This window comes from Triticum dicoccoides, chromosome 2A (assembly GCF_002162155.2).
Source record: "Triticum dicoccoides isolate Atlit2015 ecotype Zavitan chromosome 2A, WEW_v2.0, whole genome shotgun sequence".
Classification (NCBI taxonomy): domain Eukaryota; kingdom Viridiplantae; phylum Streptophyta; class Magnoliopsida; order Poales; family Poaceae; genus Triticum; species Triticum dicoccoides.
Window position 1 is genome coordinate 488,312,024 of NC_041382.1, and position 18,698 is coordinate 488,330,721.

The following is an 18,698-nucleotide window of genomic DNA, read 5'->3' on the forward strand; positions in this document are numbered from 1 at the left end:
GAACCGAAAGCTGGCTATCTTAAAGAATATAATTGGTCGGCAACAAGGAAGTGAAAATTTTGGTTCATTAACACCATAGAGTTCGAGAACTTTCCTCGAACTAAATCCTCAATATTTTCCTCCCACATTGATCGGAGGTAAGGTTACATGATTATGATCAGCATGACAACCAAAAGAAAGGAACCGATAGCGGGATTATTTTCTTTGGAAGATGTTCCACATGTGTACCTTTGTTTATAAAACCGTATGGCCGGATTGCCTTGTTTTCCATAAATCTTTGCCCTTATAATGGCTTTATAAAGTAGGAAAACACTCCTCGGCTACTGGTCTAAGAGGTTGAAGCCGATTATAACATCCCAAAATTCTAAATTTTGGAATGTTATATTAATTAAGTGATAATGATTGCTTGGGTGATTTGTTGTGTGAAATTGAGTGAAATTGAGTGAAATTTGAAACTTTTTGAATGTTGAATGAGAGGGTATGAAATGACTTTCCCAAAGTTTCACTTTGCATTTAGATCTCCATGAAATCAAATTGTTTTCATCACAAAACCCTAGAGTGAAGATGATATGACTTCTTCCATTTAAATAAATGAAAAGGGTTTTGAAAAGATTTGAATTCCATTTGGAAATATTCCAAATTCGGAAACTTTATGCAACTCAATGAGTTTCATGAGAGAAGATAAAATGACTTCTTCAAATGCTAACAAAGAGAGTTGGAAGTTTCAAATAATCAATTTGAGAGTCCCTTTGAAGTTATTTTGAAACCCACTTTCAATTTGGAGTTATTTGGTTTTTATTCAAATTGTTTTTCTCCAAAAATAAAATAAATGGAAATAAGGGTAAAATGATTCCCTTCAAAGTAAAACTAGGAGAAAATAAATTTGAAATCATTTTGGTATTTAAAAAATGATTTTTATTGGGTTTTATTGCAATAGTAGCACTATTTGCTTTATTTATTTTTTTATGAAATTTATTTGCCATTGAAAATATGTTCATGTTTTAGAAAATCTTTTTTCTAATTTTTTTGATATATAATATGCCTATGTGATTTTTTCTGTTATTTTTAGTTTTCATATTTCTTATTCTGGAAAAATGTTTTAAAAAATCCTTTCTGCTGAACTGGGCTGCCCCAGCCAACCGGGCCAGGACAAGCCCACCCCCACGCGCCTCGCTCCGCGCTCCGCCCTGACCTCTGGTCGGAGACTGGCCGTCGCACGCCATCGTCACCGAGTCGTCCCCGAACCGGACTCCCCGCCACATCGCCACCTCCTCCAAGCCACCACCGCCTCCTCCCGCATATAAAAGGGGGAACCCCCGCCCTCTCTTTCCTCCACATCTCGCAGCCGCCGCCGTCGAATCTCGCAGCCGCCGCCGCCACCACCGATGAACTCCATAGCTGCCACCCTCGTTGCCGTTGACCCTCATTGACACCATCACCGCAACTAGCGCGACGCACCGCACCTCCACAGCTCCTCCACCGTCGCCGCCGACCCGGAGCCGTTGCCCCGCTTGACGCCGCCGCCGCCTTCTCCGTCGCCGGTGACCCCAACTGCCGCGGTAAACCGCCAGGACACCTCGACCATCCGATCTCGATTCTACGATTAGGATTAGATCGCGTTTTGTTTTTTTAAACTGTATTCGTTAAATAGTAAGCGTTCACTAGGTATGCCTCTGTAGCGAATGTTTTCACCTAATAAGTTTATGTAGTGGATGTTCGTCCGTTAGTTTTTCTGTCAGATAGCCAGGGACCCAGATGAAATTAGATTATTTGACAGATTAGTCCCTAATTTTCAAACCCTCACAACTTCTAAACCGTTTGTCCAAATTCAACGAAACCAATGTCAAATTCTTTGTAATGATCTCAAGTATCCAAAGAACTTATTAAATTAACTTTTTGAAATTTTGAATTAGATCAGATTCAAATTTAAACTTATTAAATTAACTTTTTGAAATTTTGAATTAGATCAGATCCAAAGAACTTAACTTGTTTTTGAAATTAACTTGAGTTGTATAATTCCTATGACCTTTGATCACCCCAGGAATATACGTTATGCTCATATTGCTTAGCCATGCTCGTAGACGGGGATTGGTATGTGAGAACTCATGCAAGTTGTGAGAGTTATTAATTAAGGATTACTTAAGGTGGCAATTTTAATACACATCTGGGTGGAGTGGTTGCGGGCACCTAGAGAATCCAGTGTTGTCCTAGGAGATCCCGGCGTACCCGTGTGATCATCCTATGGAATGCCACCCAGGCTCAAAGGGATCATATAATTATTCATGCCTAGAAACTTCCGTGTGCAGCCACAAGCCATTATGGGCTCTAGCATAGTTGAGTAAGTTGTGGGACACCTTTCCATGATAGGCTAGCAGATGGAGAGGATTGTAGGTGTACCGACCTATCTATCGGTTAAGGGGACCTCTTCGGAAAGACTATGTCTCGATCATCCGGTTCTCAAACATCAAGCAGTGCAAGGAATTCAACCGACGAGATCAAGTCTTGTGGGGAAAAGTGCGCAAACCTATGCAGAGTGTACAAACTAATCACGATTAGCCGTGTCCCCAGTTATGGACAACTTTGATTATCTGGAAGTGAATTATTGGTTGATCTCATCACTCTATTTAATCAATGAATTGGGTTATTATGATTACTTGGTAATTTTTGGATTGAGTTGGAGGAACCTTCTCAATAATGGCATAAGCTTGGTAGAAAGAACAAAAATTTATTCCTTTGTTGTAGGAAAAAATTAGCTTTATGCAAAATTAAACTTAGAGCCTCCACCAGCCAAATATGCATATCTACTACCACTATAATAGGAAGAGAGGGGCAGATCCAAACAATCACATCCATCCATTGTCAAGATCTAATGGCCCTTAATTCTCCGGTGTTTAACACTACAAGCAACGCATTAAGCCGCTGACACTCCATCGACCGCTATTCGCTAACCCCCACTCATATAAAAAAAATGATGCCCGCACGATCGCACGACCTCTCGCCCCATCCTCCTCCTCCTGCGTCGTTCGCCGCCTAGCTGTTCCTCCCGCAGCCTCGCCCTCTCGCCCGTCCGGCGCCACCCCTTCCCCCGCCGGCCGGCCGCCGCCGCCGCTAGCTCCACGGGCACTGTTCATCTTCAACAACACAGCTCGTCACAGCAGGCAGGTTGCCTTACACAAGATCTCGCAAGTCGCCGGATTAGAGGAGAGGAAAAAATTGGTATGTTGTCGCAGACCCGATGCATTGCGCCTTCGTTGCAAATCCTAAATTCTACTTTTGATCTAGAGCTGCTACGTACTGGACTTGCTCGGTGTCGCGCCCAATGAGGACGTCTACGTCTCCCTCCTCGGGGACTCCGCAGACATTGTCGAGGTTGCCGCCGTGCACACCCACATCGTTGCCACAGGTGCTGCACCTGCCCTCCCCCGGCCGCTAGACTAGCAGCCGTTGCTCACCTACGCGAGGTGTTCGACGGAAAGTTCCCGTCAAGAACGACATCACGTGGGCGATTATGGTGTCTGCAACCCGCCAGTTCGCGCCCTCCGTATGCCTGGGTTTGTTGGATTTGAGGCACTTGGCTTGGATCTTCCGAGGAGCAACACATACAACTGCAAGCTAAGCAAGATGCTGATTAATTTTACCACGAAGACATTCATCTGAACCTTCTGGCCGGCTACATAAGCAAGCACTCACGCGGCTGGATGGATTCCAGGCCCACAGCTTGCCATGAACCTTGTACTTCTTGGCTTGTCCTACCTTGCTTGGCTTGATTGATTCACTATTTTTTTTCAATTTTGATGGAAAGGATAATGGAGTGTGTTGCATCTGGTGGTGTCGATATTGCAGAAATTGCTGCTCCAACAGGTAGCAAACCAATCGTTTGATATTTGAGGGACAAGAGTAAGTAGACGCTTTGAGGAAGCATTGGTGCTGGCAAATAAAAGGATGATTTTGGTAGATATATTTACACTGTTCAATTGGTTCGATGCCATCCATATGTGATTGACTGATCAAGAATGGAAATATTCCTTGTTATTAGAAATTTGTATGGTGGTGCTTCTTTAGGTTGTGCCTGAAGAATGTTCCAGTGCCAATACTCGGTATACTTTGTAATGGTGATTCCTAATTTGATCTTAACTTTCTAAGTATTAGCTACAATTTACTTCAACGGTAATGAAGGTACGCAAAGGAAGAATTATTGGCTAAGGATGATTTCTATGAGCGTATGAAATTATGAGTTGTGTAGGTTTCTTAAGCTACATGGGTTGTTCTAGCTTGTGATGGTTAAATTGTTTAGGCAATGGCAGTACTAGATTAGTTGTTCTAGCTTCTTTAAGTTGTAACCAATTGAAGGTTTTTTTGCAGGAGAATTAAAGGTAATTTGAAGATCCCGCACCCGAGTATATTCCATTTTTTATTAAACCGCAACAGAGTGTGTATAGGGCTCGCTTCTGTGCTCGCTTCTCTTACTATACTGTATCAGGTTGTTCATGTTTAAATTCTTCAGCGTTTTGTACACATGAAAGGTATTTCTGTAAATCAGTATTTCCAATTGGCATGGATAAGATGCATATATATGCATGTATCCTTCTCCAGAATTAACATCAATTTTTCATTAGTTTTATGAGATCATTCCCCTTTCTTTTGGATAACTTTTGCAGATTTTTAAGATAACTTTTTCTGTGAGCAGGCTGGACCTGATGCTCAAAGGACCTTAAGTTCTAACCAAAGATGACAATGTGGATAGTCACATTTCAAAGTCTTTTTTTCGCAGACACATGTAACCTTTGTCTCACTGTGTATCAAAAGAATGGTGAAAAGGTGAGAACCAGTATAACCTGGGGGTGGGGGATCATTCTTGCATAGTTGGTCATGTTTCAAAATAATACTTGTGAATGTGTTTGTGTGTCATCATCTTTATAAATGGGTGTGATGGATGTTGTAGGTTCATTGGTGAGAACCAAGAGCTCATGCTAAAAAATGGCATCGTATTGCTTCGTTTCTTCGCCCCAGCTAAACTGCTTGATCTTGAAAAGATAAGAGACAATTGATAAGAATACTCTTGATAGATGCATTTGTCAAATTCTAGCCAACAGATTTGAAAGCTTGTCTACCTATTTGTGAGTTTAAGTTCCAATCAATCTTCCTTTTCTTTTTGGATCCAAAGTAGAGGAGATCATGTGACGGGTTGCTGATTGTCCGAACACTCTTTCCTCTACAAGAGTGTAAATCTTGTTGATGGTTGTTTCCAACATGCAAGGACATGAGCACACACATTTTATATATCTATGTAAATCTTATGCTATGAAAGTTTTCAAGTGCAGACACGAAGCACCTTTCTGATTTAAGGAAATGGTTGTTGATTTTATTTAAACTAGATGAAACCTGACATGTTGTTATGGGAATGTTTTTTGGTACATTTTTTAAACTATTCAAATCATTACTTCATTTTGTGTGAATGGTGAAACCATGCACTTGAAATAATTAACTTGTTATTCCAGGAATATTTTGCAATACACATCGTGTTTTCATTCATTCATTTGTGCAAATAGCACATATCGCGCTATTTTAGAACTACAGATGAATAATATAATATAATGTGGGTTAGTGTTGACGTGCATTGCACGTGAAGCTTACTAGTAGAAATAGACATTTTTATTATTATTTATGGTGTGAAATTGCTAGTACATTCAATGTACTGACCTACATGGTTGCAACGTCTCATGTTGCAGGAATCATACGACAAGTAAGTGATACATTAGGGTTACGATGTCTACACTGAACATTGTCGTTGGTGTTATTGGGACTCCACAATTTTGATGTTATGTTCGCTATATGGATTGAGGTAATAGTATTTACGTTACACTGTAAATGTGATTGAATGCTGTTATAAATCCTCAAGTACTATGTGTGTCAGAATACCGATCCAGGGATGACACTTAAGCATAGAGACTTGATCTAGTTGGCTCGGGTCGCTACAAGATGGTATCAGAGCACATGTTGACTGTAGGACCTGACCCCTAGAAACTAGCAAGCCCATAGGAAAGGATTTCTCTAAAACTTTATTTTCAAAGGACATCCCTTAACTCTCATCTTTTCTAAGCTTTACCAAGTATTTCCTCTCACCTCAAATAGTTAGCCTATACCCCTTTCCCCTTTTGACCACGCGAAGATTCTATTGATGAGACCACTCCGAGAAGGCAAGATATCGGACAACTAAGACCGCTTCGGAATAAAGAGGATTTTACTGTGCATTAGGATAATTGAAAGTAGAATGGTTGAAGACTCTGAAGACTGTGAGAATTTGAAGGCTCTGAAGAATTCCCAGAGTGAAGTGACTTGGAAGGCTCTGATAGGATCCACTTAAGTTATTCCCGTTCCCTTCTGAAACTTCTTTGTTGAACAACCCCTGGCTTCATATTTTGGATGAAGAGCTTTTCCATAAACCAAAGACAACACTGCAAAGACTTTCCCTATGGTCCAACCCTTATGGAACTTGTCACCCTATTGAAGCTGCCAATACCTGAGACCAAGATGTGTCAGAGGAAGACCAGAACATGGAGTGTCAAAACTCAAATTTTTGGTCATCAAGAAAACCCCAAGACAGGAGATATCAACTATGGAATGATATCTCATGGCAGAGACATGGGCATAAACACGGCTATTCATGATGTTATCCGTTGCTTGTGCTATCGTCATCGTGCTGAGTTAACCATGCATTTCTTTAGAAGGATTGGATGGTAGAAGGCTGATGGAGCACCTATTGCCTTGATGAATGAGCAAAAGATGAAGTTTTCACCTCAGCTGGTGTATCACCAGGATCTAGAGTATTACATCAAGAATTCTCGGATGGACCTTCTAGCAGCCTTATCTGACAAGGAAGCATTTCATGAAGAACTCAGGACTTAGAAGCTAAAACTAGCTAACCTGGAGGAGCAAAACCTTGAGATACCGAAGATCCATCAGGAACTGAAGGACAGTAGGACCATGTTTCACACCAAGGATGTTGAAAATCTAGAAGCTTCAAACACAACTCCAGGATATTCAAGTACGTCACAAGAGACTTCGCGTCAACAGAGATGATCTGGTAGAAGAACTTGGGAAGATCAAGCATGATAGGAAGAAACCCAGCGGAGACATGAACCAGGACATGAAGAAGCTAGTTTAGCTATAGCCCACCATGAGTGAATAAAGATAAACGTTTTTGTGATTTGAGTATCTGACCATACCAACTTACGTGGGTGGAAGAACTATAGGATTGATTGAACTAAATGAATGTGTGGAGTTATTTCATATTTTACTTGTTGTGTCTTTTGTTGGCATGGGTACCTTTCCCCCTCCCTCTCCAATCTTATCCCGTCCTTACCCAAAACCCATGGACCCAATAGATGATGAATGGAGATGAGCTCATATTTTTTGGATCAATGACTCAATTGGAGACGGACCAATTGATTCAGAACATGGAATATCACATGAAGAATAATGCCATAGACGGAAAGGATAGGGTCCAACATGCTCTTCAATACTTTGCAAAAGGTGATGCTGCTTGGTGGAGGACGTACCAAGCCATCAGTGGATGGCAAGGAGCAACCACTTGGGAATAATTTAAGTTGACTCTGCTAAGGTCTCGTCTTGTGTCCCAGAAATTGAAGTCTTATGGAAATGATATGAAGAAACCTCGTGCATGCACACTTTGTGGAGAAACAGGACACAACCATAAAGACACAAGGATGAATGCCCTCATTGTGAAGAAAGTCACCCAGCTGAAGAATGCCCAACCAGGAAGATTACTTGTTTCTTGTGTGATGGGACTACCCACTACCCTGCTTAGTGTCACATTTACCCCATAGTACAATGAACCATCCAGCAGAAGAAAGAAGCAATGAAAGGAACCCTCGTGGAAATTTTAGAAGAACCTGTGATGAAGGAAGATGTCGAGGACACACACAAAGAAGATATAATTAAACCCTGCACCAAGTCATGTTATTCATGTGGAGAAGAAGGAGACATCTCCCAAAATTGTCTGAAGGAGGATCTAGTAGAATTCCCGAGAGTGGAAGTAGAGTATGACTCACAAGAGATAGAAGCCCTGATTGGTACGGAAAAGTCCAGGAAGAGAAATAGAAGGTATCCCCAGAATAACCCAATTTCTACAAATAAGGACCTGGGTCATATCACATGTTTCGGGTGTAAATATTCATGGCACTACTTCAGCGGTTGCCCAAAAAGGAAGCCGAGGACCCAAGGAGGCTATGTAATCACAAGGAAACCTCGATACTTGTCAGAAGTAATATTTTTCCGTTGTAATGAAGCAGGGCACTTTGCCAGAGATTGTCCCAAAGAGAAGGAGGCTGGTGCTAAATAGTTGAGTTTGCAAAATATATATATATATATATATATATATATATATATATATATATATATAGTAGTAGTAGTAGTAGTAGTAGTAGTAGTAGTAGTAGTAGTAGTAGTAGTAGTAGTAGTAATAGTAGTAGTAGTAGTAGTAGTAGTAGTAGTAGTAGTGGGAACTTTTCTTTTTATTATTGAGGTGCAGAGTTAAGGCATGTAATGGAAATGCAAGAGATTGTAATAAATTCATGAAATCAATTAAGTTCATGTGTCATGATTTCATACGTTGAATTTTATGAGTTGTTACTCTGTGAATAAAGATTTTGACCATTTTCGAGGATATGAGAAATATGGTCTATGGAAGAATTTTTGCATTTCAAGGGTGGTAGTACCCTGTGAGGACACTTGACCCCTGGAAAAGATAATGATATTCCACGGAGTGGACTTTGGACAAAATAAGTATGAGTTTTATCTCGATATGTGGATACCCCAAGAATATGAAGGGATGAAGTACTATTGCATATAAAGGAGATATAATGTTGGTAATATGGAGCAATTGTAACCCTAGGATGAGTTAAAGCTATAAATTTGATGAGGTGGGCCATAACCCACAGGCTCTATTGTTGGGGAATGCAGTATTTCAAAAAAATTCCTACGATCACACAAGATCTATCTAGGATATGCATAGCAACGAGAGGGGAGAGTGTGTCTACGTACCCTCGTAGACCGAAAGCGGAAGCGTTAAGCAACACAGTTGATATAGTCAAACGTCTTCGCGATCCAACCGATCAAGTACCGAATGTATGACACCTCCATGATCTGCACACGTTCAGCTCAGTGACGTCCCTCGAACTCTTGATCCAGCTGAGGGCGAGGGAGAGTTTCATCAACACGACGGCATGGTGACAGTGATGATGAAGTTACCGTCGCAAGGCTTCGCCTAAGCACTACAACGACATGACTGATGTGTGTTTCTATGGAGGGGGCACCACACACGGCTAAGAGAATCTCTGGTGTGACTTTGGGGTGCCCCCCTCCCACGTATATAAAGGGGGGAGGGAGGACGAGGCCGGCCAAGGGGAGGAGGCGCGCCATGGGCACTACTAGGAAAAGGGCTATAGATGGAAATGACACTAATGGCGCACCAGACATGTGGTGCGCCATTAGTATATACTAATGGTGCACCATGTGTTGGTGCGCCATTAGTGTCCAAATACTAATGGCGCACCACATCTACGGTGCGCCATTAGTAACAAATTTTTCTTTAATTTTTTCAAAACTACTAATGGCGCACCGTGGGAGTGGTGCGCCATTACTAGTTAGTAATGGCGCACCGCTCCCACGGTGCGCCATTAGTAATTTTTCTTTAATTTTTTCAAAACTACTAATGGCGCACCGTGGGAGTGGTGCGCCATTACTAGTTGAAGTAGTAATGGCGCACCACTCCCACAGTGCGCCATTACTAGTTGAACTAGTAATGGGGCACCACTCCCATGGTGCGCCATTAGTAAAAATTTAGTAAAAAGAAAATTTAATTTTTTTCAAAACTACTAATGACGCACCGTGGGAGTGGTGCGCCATTACTAGTTGAACTAGTAATGGCGCACCACTCCCACGGTGCGCCATTAGTAAAAAAAATAATTTTTTTCAAAACTACTAGTAAAAAAAATGAAGAAAAATTTGAAAAAAAATTATTACTAATGGCGCACTTCTATGTGGTGCGCCATTACTAAGTCAGATAGTAATGGCGCACCTCTAGGCATACTAATGGCGCACTACTGGTGCGCCATTAGTATGTGGTATACTAATGGCACACCAGTGGTGCGCCATTAGTAAAAAATACTAGTGGCATGCTACTAATGGCGCACCAGTTGTGCGCCATTAGTAGGCAAAACTGGTGCGCCATTAGTAGGCCTTTTCCTAGTAGTGGTTGGGGGGCAATCCTACTCCAAGTAGGATTCGGTCCCCCTTTCGTATTCCAACAAGGAGAAGGGGGGAGGTGAGGGAGGAGTGAAGGAAAGGGGGGCCCGCCCCTAGTCCAATTCGGTTTGGGCTAGGGGCGGTGGGCTCCCTGCCTTGGCCTGCCTCCTCTCTTCCACCAATAGGCCAAAGAGGCCCAATAACCCCCCGGGGGGGTTCCGGTAACCCCCAGGTACTCTGGAAAACACCCGATACACCTCGGAACTGTTCCGGTGTCCGAATATAGTCTTCCAATATATCAATCTTTATGTCTAGACCATTTCGAGACTCCTCGTCATGTCCGTGATCTCCTCCAGACTCCGAACTACCTTCGGTTCATCAAAACATATAAACTCATAGTACTGATTGTCATCGAACGTTAAGCGCGCGGACCCTACGGGTTCGAGAACTATGTAGCCATGACCGAGACTCATCTCCGGCCAATAATCAATAACGGAACCTCGATGCTCATATTGGCTCCCACATATTATACAAAGATGTTTATCGGTCAAACCGCATAACAACATACGTTGTTCCCTTTGTCATCGGTATGTTACATTCCCGAGATTCGATCGTCGGTATCATCATACCTAGTTCAATCTCGTCACCGGCAAGTCTCTTTACTCATTCCGTAATGCATCATCCCGCAACTAACTCAGTAGTCACATTGCTTGCAAGGCTTATAGTGATGTGCATTACCAAGAGGGCCCATAGTTACTTCTTCGACAATCAGAGTGTCAAATCCTAATCTCGATCTATGCCAACTCAACAAACACCATTGGAGACACCTGTAGAGCATCTTTAGAATCACCCAGTTATGTTGTGACGTTTTATAGCTGATGATGACATCAATACCATTGTTACACCCACAGCCCCTGCTACTATACATACTCGACCAATTACTAGAGCTTGCGCACGCTAATTGAATTATCAGGTACATTCGTTTCTTGGTAACAATTCTAATGTTCATGAGAATATGATGCTGCCTAAATTGAATACATTTGTTTTGCTTATAAATGAAAGGCCTAGCTTGGACAAGAAAGATGAACCTTGGAGCAAGTTCAAGCATGCAGATGATGGCATGTGAAAGGAGAACAAGAACGGAGTTACAAGTGATGATTCCGGGACTTTGAAGCCACAATAATGAGTGCATGAAGCCTTGGATGAAATATACAATATGCCACTTCATAAATTTCGTCCAGAGGCTATTATAGGTGTTGCATCACCTTATTTTTGGGCCAGGCCCATGTAATTTCGAAATACTTGACTATAGGTAGTTTTCGGAGTCCGTATGTGTGGGGAAACAAGTGTTAGGGTTGGTTTCAGACCCCTCCTCCAAGGGCCACGAAATTCCCCCTCTCTCCTCCATATATACAACCCTTAGGGCATCGTTTAGACTTTGGGTTTTGTTCAGATTAAAGTTCGCCATAGCTTCAACTTCGCGTACTTTGTTTGTGTTCAACGACCAGACAAAGGCGTCACATAACCCCACCTTGATCAATAAAGCTTTCCTCTTATATTCGCAATATCCCAATTGCAATCTTAGTTTCTTGCTTGTTTTTTGTTTTCCTGCAGGAAATAGACCTTCGTGGTCAGGTTGATCGTGCTCCGGCGTGGTCAATAACCTCTCGGAGTTTGTTTAGCGATTGCTAACGTGCGACTTCCTCGCACGTTCGTAGTCGGACCGTCAAAGTCGAGTTCCTCCAAAACGATAGCCACCATCTCATCAAAAGACGGGACACCTTTGCCTCTATCAAGTGGTATCAGATTTCCGGTTGCTCGGTGAGATTTTATAGTTTTTCGTAGTTACATCGAGTCTGTTCTTCATACCTACAGTCCACTAAAAAGCCAAAAATAGGGTTAGTTCATCATATCCGAACCATTCTGAGCCTTTGCATAGTCTTTTCAGTATTTTGCTTTGTTGAATTTGCTGTTGCATCATCGTGTCTAGTTGCTAGTATTAGAGTCTAGTCTTTTAGAGTTTCGAGTTCTTGTCATAAGTTGTCACGCCGCCGCCACACCATCATCATCGCCCCTGCCATCTACCACCTGTAGCGACCCGATCCGAACGGATCAAGTCTCTGTGCTTAAGTGTCATCCCTAGATCGGTATGCTGACACAGTACTCGAGGATTTATAACAGAGGTAAATCACATGTATAAAGTAACGTAAATACTATTACCTCAATCCAAATAGCGGAAGTAACAAGGTTGTGGATTCCCATCAACACCAACGGCAAAGTTGACTGTAGAAATCGTAACCCTAACGTATCACTTACCCCCAAACCCAACAATATTCATTTAAAGTAACGTGATGAGATTCACATGATAATCCAGGTACTAGATACTCAAGACGTCCATAACCGGGGACACGGCTAATCATGATTAGTTTGTACACTCTGCAGAGGTTTGTGCACTTTTCCCCACAAGACTCGATCGCCTCCGTTTGGTTTCTCGCACTACATGGTGTTTGAGAAGACGGATGACCGATACATAGTCTTTCAGAAGCGCTAGCACCTTACGATGAATAGACCGTTACACCTACTTTCCCCTACATCTGCTAGTCTACCTTGTAAGAGTTCGCATGACATAATCAACTATGCCAGAGCCCATAATGGCTTGTGGCTGCACACGGAAGTTTCTAGTATGAATAATCTCATGATCCCTTTGAGCCTGGGTGGCGGTCCATAAAGAAAAACAGGCAATCCTGGTCTACCCAGGTGCCTAGACAGGCAATCCTGGAATACCCAGGTACCTCAATCCACCCAGATGTGTGTTTAAGTTGCCACCTTAAGTAAACCATTAATCAACAATCTCACATCTGTCATGAATACTCTCAAAACCCAATCCACATCTACGAGCATAGCATGGCACTATAAGCATAACGTAATAGTAACTCCCAAGGTTTGAATGCAGGGCAATAGGTTCCTACCACATCAACTACTTCCCAATACCCACATGTTAATGACATCCTAATCATGCAATGTTTGAGGATTGGAACTAATGCATAAAAATTGGGTATGAAACGGGATATGATCAAAGTGTGAACTTGCCTGCAATGTTGATGAAGATGATTCGCACTCAAAACTCTTGATAGCTCTACTTGTCACACTCCGGTCAATCTATCGTAAGCAAGCAATAGTAACCACATATAAGCAATCACTCAAAAGACCAGAAAGATCGAAGAAGTCGATTCGGAAACATCAAAACCAAGCAAATAGCTCTTGCAACATAAAACAATTTCTAACAGTACCAAAATTATGTGAATTTGGCCTTATCAGAATGTTTAGGTCAAGAGCTTTGATTTGCAAAAGAATCAACTCAAACGGAGCTACGAAACTCAAGTTATGATCAAACGGAGTTTGAATTCAAATCTGATCTAATTCAAATTTTAAACTTTTCAAAAATATGTTTGACTTGGATTATGGGATAGAGGGAATCATAACGAAGATGTGGGCGTTGGTTTCGTTGAATTTGGACAAACGGTGTAAAAGTTATGACCGTTTGAAGAACAGGGACTATTTGGTAAAAACTTTAATACAAAGAGGTCCCTATCCTAAATAAAACAGGAAAAAGAAAAACTTAACCGACGAACGTCGTCTATAGAAACATAAGTGACGAATTCGTCCTCTATAGAAACAGAAAACGTTCGCTATTTAGAGGATAACGGTCGTTTTTTTAGAAGAAAAACCTAATCTAAAAAAACGGAAAAACCGGGTGGTGGTTTTACCGGTTCGTGACGGTTTCGAAGAAAGCCGGCGGGTCGGGCGGACCGGGGCGGCGGATCTGTTTTCGGCAACGGCGGCGGTCTCCGGCGATCTCCGGTGTAGTGATGCGGCAGCGGCGGTGGCACTGCGAGGCGGCCGAGCTTGTAGCGGCGGCGGCGGCGTCAGTGGCATGGCAGCGGGCGGAGGTGCGGTGGAGCCACGAGGCAAGAGGCAGCGGGGCTGCGGTGCAGCAGTGGCGGCGTGGCGGCGCAGCGCGGTCTGGCAGCGGTGGCGGCTCCGCGGCCGAGATGTGAGGCGAGGCGAGGAGAGAGCGGCGCGGCAGCGGATTGCTATTTAAGGAGGGGCGGGAGCATCGGGAGGCGTGAAGGAGGGGCAAGTAGAGGCGGCGGCGGGAGTCCGGGTGGCGTACGGCGTCGGCGAAGTCGGGTGGGAGCCGGACTCCTGGCGTGAGGTCGAGGACGGACCTGACAGGTGGGTCCCACCTGTCGGTGGCTGACAAGGCAGCGTGCGATCGGGGCTGCGAGCGGGCGAGCGAGCCGTAGGCGGTGCGGGGCGTAGGTGCTCGGGCGCTGGGCTGGGCCGTGGCCTGGCGACTAGCTGGGCCGGGCCAGCTCAGTGGAGGTTTTTTTAAAAGATTTTTTTTCAGGCAAATAAAACAAATAAAAACAAACAGAAATAAAAATATTATATAGGCATATAATATATCAAAATTTTCAGAAAAGGATTTCCAACAACATGGACATTTTTCTAGCATTAAATAAAATACACACAAATTCTAATAATTCAAAGAGTGCTACTTGTCTATTAAAATCCAACAAAAATCAGTTTAAAAATACCAAAATGATTTCAAATTAATTTTTCTCCAATTTTCTAATGTAGGTAATCATGTTACCCTATTTTCCATACTTGTTTTAGTTTTGGAGAAAAATAATTTGAATAAAACTCAAATAACTCCAAATTGAAAGTAAATTCAAAAAGGACTTTAAAATTGATCCTTTGAAACTCCCAACTCATATTTCATATAATTTGAAGAAGTCATTTTATCTTCGCTCATGAAAACCATTGAGTTGCATAAAGTTTCAGAATTGGAAATATTCTCAAATGAAATTCAAATATTTTCAACACCCCTTGTCATTTAGATAAATGGAAGAAGACATGTCATCTTCTCTCCAGGGTTTCGTGGTGAAAAGAATTTGAATTCACGGAGATCAGAAAGCAATATGAAAGTTTGGGAAAGTCCTTTTATTCCCTCTCATTTAACTTTCAAAAAGTTTCGAATTCACTCACTTTCAGACAATCAATCAAACAATCAATCAAATCTATCTATTTAATATAACATTCCAAAATTTAGAATTTTTGGATGTTACACCACCACCGCTTATCCGCCACCGATCCATTTCCATATACCATCACCAATTCATATCCATATACCACCACCAATCTGTATCCATATACCACCACCGCTGCCATATCCTACCACCATATATCCACCACCAATCCGAGTTCCTTTCATGTTATGTTTGTTTTAGAGATCCTCTACTTTCCGGTTCGTGTTTCCTTGCCTGAGTAGGTTTCGGAAAAAAAGAAAAAAAAGTCTAGACCCCGGGGCAGTTTTTAGGGCAAAATTTTCGCAAGCAAAAATATTTTTTCACTATCCTATTTTTAGGCTTTTCTGAGTCTTTTGAGCCACGTGCCATCATAGTGATTTTTTGTTGCACTTTCTCGTCGTCGCTGCCCTGATTTCCGAAAAAGTCAAAAAAAACATGCTCATCCTGTCAGTTTGACCTAGGAAGAGTTTTGAGACAGTCGCCATTATAGTGATTTTTCGCAAAAAAAAGAAGCGCAAAAAATAGGAGCACCAAAAAAATAGGGCGATTTTTTCCAGTGTGCTTTTCCTTTGTTTACGTGCATCGCCGTGAATTTGTTAGTGTTCTAGGCTCGTGTCTCTAGCACGGTCTAGCCTAGGACCAGCACAGTACTGTCGTTGTGCGTTTATTCAACTTTTCATCTCTGAATTAATTATTGCTTATCTTTTTGCTACCATATTATAAGCCTTCCTAGCTCCACATAAATCTACCTCTTGCATTTGACTCTCCCTAGTAATCGCTCTATCCAAGCTTTGAGAGTTTTGACTACATCGGTTGCCAATCACCGCCTGCTGCTGGGTAAGAAGCGGTAACAATTTGAGATTTGCTTGACAGATTTGTGACACCCACCACCACCACTTGTTAGTAGTATGTAAGATCATATTCTTGTGTGTTTCTATTGCTGCTAACCATGGCAGGATCACAAGCCGACGAGATTGACTAGGAGAACTTGACGAACAAGGAGCTTCATGATAAGTTTCATCAAATGATGAGTGGACAGGTGCAAGATGTGCTGAACAGATTTGAAGAGGCCATGGAGAAGATAGATGGCATGGAGAAGATGTTCGAAACAAACCTCGATAACAAGTTACTGAATTGCTTTCGCGTTTTCCACCACCACCGCCGGCTGCACCTGTCGCACCTCTACAACAACAACAACAACAACAACAACAACATCGCCTTCCAAATCAATTGGGACGAGCACTGCGCGTTCCCATTGTCCCTGGGCAAAATTCTGGTGCCACTGTTGATGCTTCTATAGCTCCTGCTGCTACTACAGAGGTGGAGGACCATTACGAGGATGAGGTTGATCAAAATCAGAAGTACGTGCAACTACCAGCACCACCACCACCAGGTCGTCCTCAGATATATCATGGCAATGGTAGGGCTGCACCACCACCTGAGGTACGAGATCATGGCCTTTTTCCTAAACTAAAAATGAATATTCCACCATTTGAGGGTAGATATGTTCCTGATATATATCTTACTTCGGAGTTAGAAACTGAACAACATTTTACATGTTTACAATATCCCGAGGAGAGACGTGTTCCTATAGCTGATTGTGCTTTGACTAGTTTTGCATGTGTTTGGTGGTCTGAACATGGTAGATTATATCCTATTCTAGCTACTTAGGCTGCTTTGAAAACTGCTATGCGTACTCGTTGGGCTCCACCATATTATCAACGTGAATTACTTCAAAAATTGCAGCGCTTAAGACAAGGAAAAAATTCTGTAGAAGAATATTATCAGGAATTACAAACTGGCATGATTAGATGTGGTATTGTTAAGGAGAATGAGGCTATGCTTGCACGTTTTATGGGTGGATTAAATAGAGAGATTCTGACCATTCTAGAGTATAAGGAGTATAATGATATCACCTGTTTATTCCATCTTGCTTGCAAAGCTGAACGTGAAGTGCAGGATCGACAAACATGGGCGCGGATTAACTTTTCTGCAGGTCGACCTTCATCATGGACACCGCGTGCATCCTCTACTTCCACACATTCTACTGCACCGACACCTCCATCAGCTGTTACCTCCAAACGTGATACAAGGAAGCAGGCACAACCACCATTATCTGCCAAGAGCACACCTATCGGGCCTGCACAGAGTTCTTCTTCTTCGATGGCATCAACAGGGCACACAACTGATATTATTTGTCGTCATTGTAAGGGAAGAGGACATTTGGCGAGAGAATGCAAATATCAGCATGTGATGATTGCTACTGAGGATGGTGGGTATGAGTCCGCTAGTGACTATGATGAGGATACTTTCGCTTTTATTACACGTGAAGAATACAATGGAGATGATTCTGATCATGAGACGCAATAGATGGCTCCTGCAGATGTTGAAAGGTATGAATGTTTAGTTGCTCAATGTGTTTTGAGTGTGCAAGTCACACAAGCAAAGAAAAATCAGAGGCATAATTTGTTCCATACAAAGGGAGTTGTGAAGGAACATTCTGTTCGCATCATCATAGATGGACGGAGCTGCAACAACGTGGCAAGGATGGAGATGGTGGAGAATATATCGCTCACCACAAGACCACATCCACATCCTTACTATATCCAATGGTTCAACAACAGCGGCAAGGTTAAGGTAACATGTACTGTTCGTGTGCATTTTACTATCTCTACATATACTGATTATGTTGACTGTGATGTGGTACCCATGCAAGCATGTTCCTTATTACTTGGTAGACCATGGCAATTTGATAAAAATTATGTACACCATGGTAGAAATAATTAGTATACTCTTGTTCATAAGGATAGCCATATTACTTTGCTTCATATGACTCCTGATTCCATTTTGAAAGATGATATTAATAGAGCTAATAAAGCAAAACATGAGAAAAATAAGAGTGAACATCAGATTGTGGCAAAAGAATTTGAGCAACAAATGAAACCTAATAATAAACCATCTAGTGTTGCTTCTGAAATTAAATTGAAAAGTGCATGTTTACTTGCCACAAAATCTGATATTGATGAGCTAGATTTCAACAATTCTGTTTGCTATGCTTTTGTGTGCAAAGAGGCATTATTTTCATTCGAGGACGTGCCTTCCTCTTTGCCCCCTGTTGTCACTCACATTTTGTAGGAGTTTGCTGACGTCTTTCCACAACGTGCCACCCGGATTACCACCTATTCAAGGGATTGAGCATCAAATTGACTTAATTCCCGATGCATTGCTACCCAACCTTGCACCATACCGTACCAATCCAGAGGAGACGAAGGAGATTATGCGTCAAGTACATGAGCTACTCGACAAAGGTTATATACGTGAATCTCTTAGTCCTTGTGT